General features: G+C 43.8%; 1 long non-coding RNA gene across 1 annotated transcript; it reads left to right on the top strand.

Moving 5' to 3' along the window:
• Positions 1-971: 971 nt before the first annotated feature.
• Positions 972-13,988, top strand: LOC132252115 (uncharacterized). The gene is made up of 3 exons (XR_009463887.1): positions 972-1,177; positions 12,443-12,570; positions 13,238-13,988. It is a non-coding gene; the product is annotated as an uncharacterized LOC132252115 (long non-coding RNA).
• The last annotated feature ends 396 nt before the right edge of the window (positions 13,989-14,384 follow it).

Raw genomic sequence — 14,384 nt, 5'->3', positions numbered from 1 at the left:
AGAAGAACTGCAGGGTGAAGTTGTTGATCCGTAGCACTGAGTTGCGTAATGATCAATTGCCTGTCCAAATCTGTTCCATACTTATTATTTTTATGGAAATTCATCATCCCAGCTACTCCTAGGTATTCTCAGTATCATTCTCCAGTCATCGGAGTCCTATCTGCTTTTCCAAGGTTTAATAACATAAACACAAACAGTTGCCTTTTGAGAGATTTTATTTCAGTCAGCGGTTGGAAATCAAATCCATTTCTGCAAACCTGTATTAGAAAATGCTGATTGCAGCGAGCCTAATACAAGTGCCCTACTTTCTAGAGTCATTTGTTTTGATGAGAGCCCGAGTGTAAATTTTGTGCAGAACACAGACAGCTATTATGCAGTTAATTATGCACAAAGTAAACATGTACAATTGCAAACAGCAAAATGCCACCTAATAATGGATAACCTGAGATTTATGGTATGCATGCCCAATCTGTAAAGACCTCTACTCATGAATCTAAAATGAATGGAACATTACCTAAATGATCCAGAATGAAGGATTTAACACATCACTCTATCCTTATTGCTACTTATTTCCTGTCAGCAGATTTTTCATTTCCCTCTAATTTATTGCACATAAACACTATGTAAATGATGTGGTCATATTTAAAAAAAAACATATGGTTTGTGTTTCTGATTACTGGTTAGAGATTTTCCTACCAATTACTTGTTAAAGTCATTACTTTTTTAATTATACTGGTCAGCAGATAATGACTATGCTTTCATTTACTGCAGCAGAATAAGCATTAATGTGAATGCTCCAGAAAAAACATGGTGTAGCCTTTTTGCACACATTTGTTAGCTTCTAGTTTCTTTCTAGACACATTTACAAATGTGATCCTAAGCCATGTTTATTCCTGTTTCAAGTTTCTGTGCCAGAGGCTATTCAGCAGTCAGAGCCAGTTAGCAGAGTTGTGACTGCAACCCACCATGTTAGGGAGGTAGGGAGCTTGCTCAGTATTGATGATTGGCTCTCATCATTTCCATTGTTCCTCACCTGCAAGGAGACTGGAGATTCAAGAATTCATAACTAATTGCAAAACAGCAAGGAACCGGTCTAAATTGCTAGACTGGCTTGTCTGTAATGGTACATCTTGTTCTTGCTCTCTCTTTTTACGACCACATTATTTCAGATTTCCAGGTAATTATTTGCCTTGTGGGGCATGGGGATGTGGTGGGGAGGGGAGAAAGGGGTGAAGAACACGTGCCTAAGAGATGTAGTATTAATTATTTTACACATATATTATTGTGTTAGTGGAAAGAAGGCCTAAATAGATGAGGTCACCAGACCTATACACTTTCAGTTGCTACCAACTGTAGAGTTTTTTTCTGATTTAAATGTGCATGTGTTGCTTGTTAATGTTCTTGTGTTAAGCTTTTTTCTTTATACCTTCCTCCCCCCTTTATTTTTTCCCTTGGGGATTATTGGGTGCTTTAACATTTTTCTCTCCATGGTTTTATGTTGTACCATGTGTTATATTTGTGGGTTCAGTAAAAATTAGATCAGTAGAGTGGGGAAAAATACACTGGAAAGGCTTTTATTAGAATGGTTAAAAAAAAAAGGCTACATGTTCTTCTGCCTTATCATGTACAGAAATGAATAGGCAGGCATAACACAAGAGGAAGAAACTCTTTAGGTCTCCACTGAAGGAAATGGTACAATAGTACCTGGCCTCCTCTATGGTTAGATGGATCTATGATCTGACCTAGTCAGAATATAAGGCAGTTCTTATATTCTTACATGGTTAACAGGTGACTGCCTGCCTGACTGGATAGATAAATACTATGGCCATGATAAACTTCTATTCTCAGTACAGCAATATGCAGGAAAAGTGGATATATATATCCACTTTTATATAAAGTGGATATAGCCCCTGAAATAAAGGGCTAAGAATTAAGAAATTCTACGTAGTATATTTCTTTTACAAGTCTCGTTTCCACCAAAAAAGAGCAGGTTAACAGCACTGCCTGAAGCAGGTTTGAATTGACCCCTGTTCTCTGCAGCTCCCTTCAGATGGGTTACATCAGGACTGGCAATTGGAAACACACCAACAGATTCAGACTTGCTGATGCTCACGGGGAACCTGGAGCCAGATACCCTGAAGGGAGGCACCCTTTTAACAGCCAGGCAGAGCAGCACAAGGTCTAGCATGACTCTATGCTGCTGCAGCTTCATTGCTTTCAGTAAAACTAGCTAGTGGAAATCTAGTTTGCACATCTTCACTTACACACCTTTGACTTAAAAACAGAAAGACCGGAGATATGTATGGCACATATCTTTTACAAGATTTGGGCTGTGCACAGATCCTAGGCTTTGTGAGGGAATATAGTCATTTATATACCTGGTCTACATTTAAATGGTTCACTTAAACTGCATAAATGTAGTCCAGGAACAGTATGCAGAGATGCTCTCTCTTCTTTAGAGACATGTAAGGAAACTGGAGTACGTAATTTGGGTAGGGGGAAAGGTAGGCAGGATTGGAGGGGCTAGTGGGTCTGTGGAGGTAAAGGGGATTGGCAGGTCCGAGAGCGTTTGGCAAGATGGGAGAAGTGGCGGGTCCAGGCTTGGGGTGGTATTGGCAGGCTAAAAAAAAAATAACCCAGTGAGGGTCAGGTGGGTGGGAAGAGCACAGTCGTGAGGCTGGGCCTGTGACAAGCAGCTGGGTTTCCCAGCCTCGGGGCTATGCTTCAAAATGCATCAGGTGATTGATAGATTTGGTTAACGAGTTCCTGATCCAACTTCATTCACTTCCTTAGGTGAACAAAGTTAGATCAGGCCCACCATGTTATGCCTGATTTAGCCCCACTGAACACCTTCACAGATGGGCATTTAGATTGACCAATCCTTGTTAGGTCAATCTAAATGCAATGGCTATATGTACTTGTAGCAGCAGACCCCTGCCCCTGCTACTGGAAGGATGCAGGAATGGTGTGGCAGGAGGCAGTCTGGGGGAATGCAGCTTGCAGAAAGTTGAGTTGAGCAGCTAACGAAACCTGGGGAGAGGTGTGAAGCCCAGAGAGGGACAGAAGCCCAGTGGAAGCAGGGCAGGTGGAAGCCTGGCAGAGGTTGAAATAAGATGGGGATGAGGGCCCAAACTAGGATAAGATGGGGCCAGGGGCCCAGGGTGAGAAGGCAGAAAGAAAGAAAGAGCCCTGCTAAGGCTAGGGTGCAAGGATAAGGCAGACTTGTAGTTTGATGATGAGCAGGGCAGAGGAAGGCACCAAAGGCCAAATTACAGTTCTCTGAAGGCAGCCTCCTAAATATATACATTAATTTAAACATCAAGGCATAGCATCAAGGGGTTGAGGCCAAATTGGGGAGCTGGAGAAGGAGAACAGGGACAGTGAAACCACCAGGGAGTCCTCAGGCCACCTTGGGGGTATATAGCCTGTGTTGGCCTTGGCCTCTGGCTATGCTATTTGGGTGAGAAGAATATTGCTGTGCAATGCAGAATCTCAAGTTCTGTATACTGTATGAGGGGAAACATTCCTCTCTTTCAAATTTTTACATGGAAGAAGAATGTTATTTTAAATAAAATAACATTCTATTTAAAAACATGTAGCTAAGGACAGATAGTAAGGGGAGATTATACAGCATGGAAAATGGGAGGGGTAGGTAACTGTTGGCTTAAAAAAAACAAGGCTAGGAATTAGCAACCTAATTATCCTGTACAATGCAAGATAAAGAATACAGACTTGCTCTGCAGAACGTCAGGTTTTTTTTCCTATATCCTTCATGACACTGCATCCTTTTTTCCTCTGCTATTGTTTTATTAAAGCTGTCTAAATGACTCATTTTTCTACTATATCTGGAGCAAAAGAAGGTATCACTTTCACTTCTTGTAGAAAATAACTTCCTTTTATGTCACTTGCTTGTCCGTAATTAAAATTAACAGTTCAGGTGTCCTTTATAACATTTTTGTCCTGCATATCTTTTTCTTTTCTTCTTCCTTTCATTAACAAGTTAATCTTTGATTGCTGTTCCTTTATCTTAATCATTTAGCCATCCCCTTACATATTCTTTCTGATATATATTGTAATTGTAGCAAACAGACAGACTCAGGTGTGTCACATAATGCACCTTCACAGTAGCAATCTTTACATTGTATGTTTCACTACAAAACCATGAGTAACTTTTCTCTTAAACGAATCAGCTCCAACTGGATCTAAACCAGAAAGATATCTTGAAAAGTTCTGATCAATCTAAATGTAATGACTATAATGTGCCTGTAGTAGTAGACCCCTACCCCTGCTACTAGAAGGAAGCAGGAGCAGTGAGGCAGAGGTCATGGCCAACACAGGGTACTGTAACAGAGAATATACCATCAGGAGTGAACATGGGATTCCCTGGTGGTCACATCATACGTGTTCTTCTACTTTCAGGTTATTCTTAACTGGAAAGTGTCTTATTTCTGTCTTTGCTAAAAGGAAACCACCTCAACTTAGTTTGATGTACATAGTTCAATTGCCTGTTCATCAGTATGGATATAGCCATATGTTATACCCACTTTGTGTGGATGTACATGATGGCATATAAGCCAAGTGCTGGAGACTCCAGTCCATGTTCTCTAACCAGAAAGTTGCAAGTAGCAGGCAACAAGGCTAGGCTTTGAAATTACAGCACAGCAAAAACATTGACAGGAGGAGAGACAGCTGCAGCATACCCTGCAGGCTTGATGGACCCTGTGACTTTAATGGAGTGTTTGCAGCTGCAGCAATTACTGCTACACACCCAATTGGGGGCAAGGGTGACTGCCTCTAGCCTGAAGCCTATAAACAAGCTTCCTCTGTTAATTAAGAACAGAAGAAGAGATGATAGAAGCTACTAAGGGTAAATTCAGTGCTATTCCCAGATTGTAGCATCCTTCCTTCACTAGGCCAGTGAACATAATTCACCAGTACTATGAAAGTACTGTACCTGTGGTGAACAGGTGCTAAGTGCAGACATTTGGGGGACTAAGGGGAGGTTAGTTCAGGATCAAAATGGCCACCCAATTTAACTTAGTTCACTCTAGGTGCGTACTTTACACTCAGAACTAATTTCAAGGATCAGAAATCAATCTAAACCTATAACAGTACAGAAGTGCTGCACTCTCAGACTTGTCTAAAAATGCAGAACCTGGTCTAAGACAGATCTGGATAAATGTAGTATCAGACTTGCTCTATCCAGGTTAGATCAGGGCATGGGACTTCTGTATAGTTACCAGCCCAGCCCCTTGCCCCAGCTCCAAGCCTGTACTTTCCACACAAGCCTTGCCCAGCATCAGGCTATTTTTAGCCTCTCTGGCCCCTTGTCCCGCTGTGGACCAGATAACCACACCAACTCTCCCCCCTGCCCTCCTTTCTGCAAGCCACTCCAAGTGCTGCTTGTTTCATCAGCATTCACCACTGCCAGGAGCTGAGGAAGTAAATATTGGTGAAGGGAGGGGCAGGAAGGATCGGAGTATAGGTTTTCTGGAGGGATTGTGGGGCTAAAAATAGCCCCTGGTTCCCCCTTCTAAGCCTCCTGTGGACCTTGAAAATCCTGCTGATCCCACCAGATCCTCCTGGACTCCAGAAACTCCCCATAGACACCATTTGCCCTTCCAGTCCCTTCTTTAGATCCTGCCTGCTATCCCACTCCCCCACAAATACCACCTGTATCACCCATCCCACCAATTGCTCCCACAGAACCCACCTGCCTTCCCATCCCCCTGCAGATTCCCACCCCCCCCCCCAAGCCTGTTTCCACCCTGTCCCTACAACCCCCTGCTAGTCCCCCCCAACCCCATTTACCTTACATCTGGTGGTCATTTTGAACCTGATCTAACCTTCCCCTAACTCCACCTCCCTCCCGCCCAATAAATGTCAGCACTTAGCCAGGCTTTCTTAGGAATGGTAAAAATAGGACCCTTTCACCTCTGAGTCATTAGTCCAGACTAGAACCAATAAAAAGTGATTCTGTCTGGAAGCCTATGTGAAGATGAGAACATGGGGGAAAGGGATGCATTTTCTACTTGGGTCTGTGGGTGCAGAAAGCAGTGACAATTTTTGCCTGAGCTGGCCCCTGAAAGTGCTCTACAGCCATGACCAAATAGAAGTGCATGGCTGCAAAGCACTTTAAAAGGGCTGATCCTGCAAAAATCTGAAACCTCATTTCATGAGAGCTCATATGAAGATGTTTCAGAACATAGCATCTTCTATAACTTCTTTCTGCCTCCCAGTCTTTGAGCAATTTTCAGAATGGGAGAAGGGAAAAGGAGTGGATGGAGTTTGGTCTGAGTTTTTTTTCATTCCCTGCCGGAGGTTGAGATGTGTGTATTGGAGTTCCCAGTTCACCCACCTCACCTTCCAGCACTGGCTGGAGAACCCTTAGAACAAGCTCCCTCTGCTCTCTTTCCCCCCCTCCTATTCTGAAAAAGGGACAGGCTGGGAGGGAGAAGGGGTCATTTCTAGGGATATGGGATGCAGGCTCAAAGCCAGAAGATAGATTTCCCTCCTCCCTGGAACAAATAGTGAACTTTTGTTTGGTCCAGGGGATTGTTATAACCATTGGCGATGCGTAGGGGGTGCATGTGGGTGCATGTGCACCCCCTGAGATTGGCTGTGCACCCTCTACAAAAAGCACTGATGACACTGCCAAAGGCACCTGCAGCTGGTCAGCACTCTCCACCCCTCCACTCCCCCGTCCCCCCGCTGACAGCACTGTGGCTGTCTGCGGGAGCTTGCTGCTCACCACTGCCACACTCCCACTGCCACCAGTTCAGCACCACTTGCGGGAGCTCACCGTGCTTCCCTCCTCCAGCCTCTGGTGGCACGCAGCGTTCATAGTTATAACTCAGAATACTTCTTGCAAAGCTTCTGTCTGCACCCTGTATTGTGTACCCTGTTGCCTGTGCTCCTTGCAGATTATCATTTCCTATGTAACTGCAAATCAGAGGCTGGACGAATCCTGTTTGAGTGGATTTTCTAATTCCTTCCATCAAAAGTGGGAACTAGAGTTACTGCTTTAGCTATTAGAGTGAAACAGTATCCTCTGTTATGTAATGTTATGCAAATAAAGAGCAGCTTTGCAATCTGAGGATGAGGATTCTTCCCCTACCTGCTATCTTGCATCCCACTCATCTCCCTACCACTATGAGAGCTGGGCTGTGGATTTGAGCCATGGCATCTCAATGAACATCTTTTATTTGTTTGCAAGTTTTGCTAGTTGCACCTAGTGACATGAATTGTATTGCACCAGACATATTTCACCTTATCATATTCCATTATCACTTCTCTCTTATCATGTTCAATGCTCAGTGATACAAAGTAAATACAAGCTAAAAAAAAAAAAAGTGCTTTTTTTTCCTCCTAAACCTTTAAATCTCCCTGCAAGCCCCAGAGGTCTCAATCCCTGTCTCAAATAGAGATAAGTTTAAAGTTGTGCCTGTTTGTCACCTATGTAGCTTTACTTTTGTATCAGGGCTTTTTTTTTTCATTTAAATATCTTTGGCTTCAGCAAACAGTTTCTCTTTTTATTGTTTCCTTTTATTTATCTCTAGTTCTAAAGTGTTGCCTGTTCAATGCAGTTTCATTTTGTTCTTTCTCTTCTTTAATTTGACTTGGATCTGTTTTCTGCTTTTGTTCCATCTCCATAGCTTTTTGTTATTTTTAGGGCAGTGCATTTTAGTTGTTTAGCTGGTTTAATTGTTCTGTTTTAACGGTACCTTTCTTTCTGTTTACCTTTTATTTCAGAAGCACATCTGTCTCTCTTTCATGATGTTATTCTTAAGTATATCTTGTTTGCAGTACAGGACTTAAATGTGTTCTACCTTTGCTGTTTTGTACAAGTTTTTCATCTTCTATTTTTTGTACTTGATTTTTATGCAGGCTCAAAAAATCCCTTATATTGGATCAGATGAGTCTGTATGACATAAAAGTAACAAGTAGATAAGATTTCATCCACAGTTAAATAGGCTAGGCTACTATCAAAAGGCATTTTTTTCAACACCTTTTTCAGCAGACTGACCAGGTTTGCCGACAACACCAAACTCTGGGGTGAAGCATCCACACCTAAGGACAGGAGGGTGATCCAGGCAGATCTTGACAGGCTCATGAAATGGGTGAATGAGAACCTGATGGTGTTTAACACTGAAAAATGCAAGCTTCTCCACCTTGGGAGGAAAAACCTGCAGCATCCTTATAGGCTCAGCAGTGCTATGCTGGTTAGCACTACGGATGAAAGGGACTTGGGGGTCATGGTTGATCACAAGATGAACATGAGTCTTTAATGTGATGCTGCGGCTAGTAAAGTGAGCAAAATGCTGGCTTGCATCCATAGACGCTTCTTAAGCAAATCCTGGGACATCGTTCTCCCATTGTAGTCGGCCTTGGTGAGGCCACAGCTGGAGTAGTGTGTCCAGTTTTGGGCTCCACAATTCAAAAAGGATGTGGAGAAGCTTGAAAGAGTTCAGAGGAGAGCCACGTGCATGATCAGAGGTCAGGAAAACAGACCTTATGATGAGAGGCTGAGAGCCATGGGACTTTTCAACCTAGAAAAGTGCAGGCTCAGGGGTGATCTGGTGGCCACCTATAAGTTTAATATGGGTGCTCACCAGGATCTGGGGGAACGTCTGTTCACCAGAGCACCCCAAGGGATGACAAGATCGAATGGTCACAAACTCTGCTGCGACCGATTCAGGCTGGACATAAGGAAGAACTTCTTTACTGTCAGAGCCCCCAAGGTTTGGAATAGACTGCCACTGGAGATGTTTCAAGCACCCACTTTGAATGCCTTCAAGACACATTTGGATGTTTATCTTGCTGGGATCCTATGATCCCTGCTGACTTCCTGCTCATGGGGCAAGGGGCTGGACTCGATCATCCTCTGGGGTCCCTTCCAGCCTGAATGTCTATGACGTCTATGAAATCTATGAAAATATTACACAAATTAGTATAAGCATTTCAAGTATTATAATGGATCTTAATTTTGGAAGCTGCAAGATTTCAGTCATTCCCTCCAGTCAGACCTTGATCCTTTTATGGCTTTTGTCTCTACCCACATGTGTACTGCTTAGATGTGGTTGTGAACCAGGGGTGGTAACATTATGTGAGCAAAACTTGTCAGTGGTCATGTCTACAGGCGCATATTAATGCAAAGCAATAAACTCCAGAGTTTATTGCTCCGGAGTTTATTGCCACTTCTTCATGTGCACCTGTGATTGCAGCACATTGAGCTCAGTTGGAGCAGCCCTAACTGGCAGGGGACCCGGGGAGTCAGCCTGCCAGCCTGGGACTGCTCCCCCCCAGCTCAGAGTGTTGCAGAGGGGCTGACTTAGGTACAACAATACTTCAGTGCAGGTCTAGCTAGAAGGCAACCTCCACACTGAAGCACCCTTGTGCTCCAGCCAGCTGGGTCAACATCTACATAGGTGTTGCTTCAAAGTAAAAAACTACAAGTAAAAAAAATTGTAAATACAAGTATTATCCTGCTAAATTAGTTTACTCCAGCTTAATAGGTGCATGCATGTTGATGCCGAGTTGTTTGATACACAACTAATTAGCCTAGTGTACAGTAAACCTCTCGTGTAGATCACAATAAACTGTTCACAGCTTTTTGGGAGGGGACCGTGATTTGTCCTGGAGTGTTGTGTTTTGTTTTGTTGTTTTTTTTAGGGGTGGGCAGGTGAAATTTTTTTGCTGATTATAGGCCTAAAAGTTAGAATTCATTAATTGCTCAGCTTTGATATCCTTATTTCTTGATAACTAATCTTTGCTAATCAGTGGATATTAAACCATGGTTTAAAACTGCTTGTGTTAATATTACCTGGTCCATAAAACCAATCTAATCATATTCTAGCCTAAAAAAAAAAAATCTCATAAATTAAGTAGTAGAGCATCAAAGATTGGGACAGTGTGCAGTAAAACAATACAGATAGCAACTAATTCCTCACAAGACAGCTAATGTAACCACTGACATTTTGTTACTGTGTCTTAGCATTATCCTCCTGTCTTCCATTATCATCTTTTTAAAAAGTTACAACATCAAATTCCAGGCCAGATTTTGTTTTCAGTGATGTTAATCCAAGCTTCCACAGAGTAACAGAACAGAATAAAAATGCTGGTGAATAAAAAATGATGAATTGTTCATTTGTAAAGTAATTCTATAAATAATTTTTTAAAAAACTCTTATTCAGCTAAGTTTTAGGATAGCGCATAAAGCATGGGATTTAAAAAACCCAACAGAATAGATAATTAATTCCAGTAAGAGAAAACAAATGAAAAGAAAAGCAAAACAAAACAAAATTAAACAACCCCCCCCCCCCCATCAAACAACCAGCAGATGAAAAGGAGCCCTGTAGGTTTTAAGCAGCCTTTCAAGTACATCGAGATCTGGACTTATGAAATTCATAAAATAGCTTAAAACTTCATAAGAGGTGTATGTAACAACTCCATTCTTTTTGGTGCAGGAAAGAAAACTTTCTTGCAAACCAATCAATATACCATGGGACAACCTCCCCATAAACTCTAAGAACAACTGAACAACTGAACACCTTACCACTTCTACTTCTTGGCTGAATAATTTACACAATTGTGGATCTAGTGATTGCTCCTTCTGTGTGCCAAAACAAACATCTACAGTATCAAGGATAAAGCTCCATAAAATATACTTCTATTATTTGTGCAACAAGGTTATGCTTTCTTGGCTGTCATTTATCCTTTGTAAAGGGTAGTGTACAAGCAGAATTTGTCCTATAGAAAACATTTTTTCTCTTGAAAGGAAAATATCCAATGCCCAGCAGAGGGAGAGGATTTTGGGAAGCAGGAACAATACTACTTTTACAGTATATCTGTAAATATTAATTTAGGACTTGAGGCTAATACATACCTGGAACTACAGAACTATTGATGGACAAAAATATTAATTAATTTCAAACTGTTTGGTAATCAGTGTAAGTATAAGGGTCATAGGAAAGGGCCTGGGCAGAAGCAGGTACATTCTGCAGATCAAAACATGGCTGCTCACGTGGTGTCGCCAGCAGGGTTTTGGCTTCTTTGGCCATGGGGTGATGTTCCAAGAAGAAGGATTGCTAGGAAGAGACAAGATGCACCTGATGAAAAGAGGGAAGAGCATTTTCACAGATAGGCTTGCTAGCCTAATGAGGAGTACTTTACACTAGGTTCACTGGTGGATGGAGACCAAAGCTTTGAGGTAAGTGGGGAAGTGGCTGGCCTGAAGGAAGCACAAGCAGGAGTGGGCAATAGGGGAAGCCTTCTTATTCTTTCTGAGAAATCAGGACAATCGGCTAGTTACCTAAGGTGCTATACATCAATGCACAGAGCCTGTGAAACAAGCAGGAAGAATTGGAAGTCCTTTTACAGTCACAGAACTATGACCTGATTGGAATAACAGAGACTTGGTGGGATAGCTTACCTGATTGGGGCACTGTCACAGGTGGGTATAAACTGTTCAGGAAGGACAGTCAGGGAATGAGAGGAGGAGGACTTGCACTTTATGTAAAAGAGCCATATGATTTCTCAGACCTCCAGTATGAAACTAGAGATAGGCCTGTTAAAAGTCTCTGGGTTAGGCTCAGAGGGGTGAGCAACAAGGGTGATGTTGTGGTGGGGTCTGCTTTAGACTACCAGGCCAGGAGGATGTGGTGCATGAGGTTTTCTTCAAACAGGTAGCAGAACTTTTTCAACTACAGACCCTGATTCTTATGGAGAACCTCAATCACCCTGACATCTGCTGGGAGGGCAATACAGCAGTGAACAGAAAATCTAGGACGTTTTTGTACAACTTCCTTGTGCAAGTGATAGAACAGCCAACTAGAGGCTGTACTCTTCTAGACCTGCTGCTCATAAACAGGGAAGAATTGGTGGGGACAGCAACTTGGGTAGCATCAACCACATGATGCTTGAGTTTAAGATCCAGAGGAAAGGAAGGAAGATCAGTAGAGTAAGGACCCTGGACTTCAGAAAAGCAGACTTTGACCCACTCAGTAAACTCATGGGCAGGATCCCCTGGGAAGCCAGTCTGGGGGAAGAGGGGTCCAAGAGAGCTGGCTGTACTTTTAAAGAAACCTTACTGAAGGCACAGGAAGATTACTTGGTGTGTAGAAAGGGTAGCAATTATGGCAGAAGACCAGCTTGGCTTAGCGGAAACTCTTCAGTAAAGTAAATCACAAAAGGAAGCTTATAAGTAATGGAAGATTGGACAAACAACTAGGGAAGAGTATAAGAGTATTGCTTGGGCATGCAGGGATGAAGTCAGGAAGGCCAAGGTGCAGTTGGAGTAGCAGCTAGCAAGGGACATGAAGGGTAACAAGAATGGTTTCTACAAGTATGTTAGTAACAAGGAGGATCAGGGAAAATGTGGGTCCTTTACTAAATGGGGGAGGCAACCTAGTGACAGAGGATGCTGAAAAGGATGATTTCTCAGGTGACCAGGAAGCCTGTGACCAGGGACTGCCAACAGGGGAGCAGTTTTCAGGCAGTTGCTGTAGGCAAGAGGAGGGAGGAAGAAGGAGGAGAGAAGCCAGGCCAGGCACCAGATCCTTCCCAGCAATGGTAAGTGATTCAGCTGCCTGTACCTTTGTCTTAGCTGACTGTTTGTTTGTTTGGTGGGGGGTGTGCTCTGAGAAGCTGAGAGAGAGTGCTGACTGCTGGGTGGATGTTGACTGCTATGGGATTACTGACTGCTGTGTGACTGCTGCCTGGACCTGAGTCAGCCCAGGCCCGGAAGGGTATAAAAGGAGACTTCCCAGGCAACCAGGGAGCCTGTGACCAGGGACTGCCAAAAGGGGAGCAGTTTGCAGGCAGTTTGCAGGCCATTTCATGGGTAGGAGTACAGACTGTGTAGGAGTATATGGGAGCTTCTGACAGAGACTCCAGGTAAGTGAATGAGGAAGGGGGGTACTATGGGGGTGGGGACATGTAGCACAGCCAGGACCCTGCCCTGCTGCTGCTTCCCACCTGGATCTCCTGTGAGGCCTCCACCAAGACAGGCCTCTTGGATGGGCCGGCAGTGCCCTGGCTCCCTGCCTGTGGAGCTTGCCTGGTGGGACCTCTGAAGCCTGGGGGTAGCATGAGGGCCAGGGGTTTCCTTGCCTGTCCAGCATGTGCCTATATTGAGGCCCTGGAGGGGTGGGTGAGGGAATTGCAGGCAGAAGTGAGCAGGCTGCAGGGGATCAGGGCTGCAGAGGACAAGATTGATGGATAGTTTAATTCTCTGCAGGACCAGACATCACGGGAAAGTCCCAAGACAGCTGAATGGAGGATGGTCACCTCTAGAGCTAGACAGTGTGCGGCTGTGACTGCTTCCCCAATGCAACTGGGGAACAGATACAAAGCCCTGGCAGGACTGGAGGATGATGCAGCAGAGGAAGCCACAGGAGAAGACACATCCACAACAAACACCAGGCAGGCTGAGTGACAATTGAGCACTTGAGAGGAAAAGATGCCAGGTCATCATGGTGGGCAACTCCCTTCTGAAAGGCATGGAGGGGCCTATCTCTTGATCGGATCCCACAGCATGGAAGGTTTGCTGCCTACCCAGAATCCGGATCCGGGACATCACTGCGAGGATTCCCAAACTCATCCAGCCCTCTGATTACTATCCCATGGTCCTCATCCATGTGGGCACAAATGATGTGGCCAGGAGTAGATTACGTCATCAGTGACTACAGAGTTCTGGGGACCAGGCTTAAGAAGTCAGGGGTACAGGTGGTCTTCTCATCCATCCTTCCGGTCAGCAGTCACCATCAGCATCAAGACACCTGCATCAGGGAAATCAACCTGCAGCTCCGGAGTTGGTGCCATCGTGTGGCTTTTGGCTTCTACAACCACAATCCACACTTGCATGAGAGAGGCATCCTGGGAAGAGATGGTCTTCATCTCTCTTCTAAAGTTAGAGTCTGTTCCCTTCAGGTTGCCTGATCTCCAATGAAGGGCTTTAAACTAGGTTTGTTGTTGGGGGGGGGGGGGGGGGGGGGGGGCAAACTGTGGATGAAATGAAAGAGTTGTAAATTTTTCTGTAACCAATCCTAAGGCAATATGATAACTAAAGGATTAGATCTCAGTGATACTAATGTTGATGCCAAGCTTCTTTCCCAAATTTAATATTTATACATTATAGTAACTTATCTGGCTATATTTTCATAGCAGTGCACAAGCATTAGCAAATAAGACTTGTACCTAATCCCTAAACACCACTTTGGACAATTACCCCATCAAATATATTTCCTGATGACACTAAATCTGCATACAGTTAAAGCTGTTGCCTGAACAAATCTCTTCTAGACATTCTGAGGGACTACATATAAATATGTGATTATTCAGCAGAAGACCGCAGTCTAGCAAATAAGCATGAAAAGCAGCCTGGA

The sequence above is a fragment of the Alligator mississippiensis genome, chromosome 1 (assembly GCF_030867095.1).
Source record: "Alligator mississippiensis isolate rAllMis1 chromosome 1, rAllMis1, whole genome shotgun sequence".
In the NCBI taxonomy this organism is placed as follows: Eukaryota; Metazoa; Chordata; order Crocodylia; family Alligatoridae; genus Alligator; species Alligator mississippiensis.
This window is presented reverse-complemented; position numbering and strand designations above follow the sequence as displayed.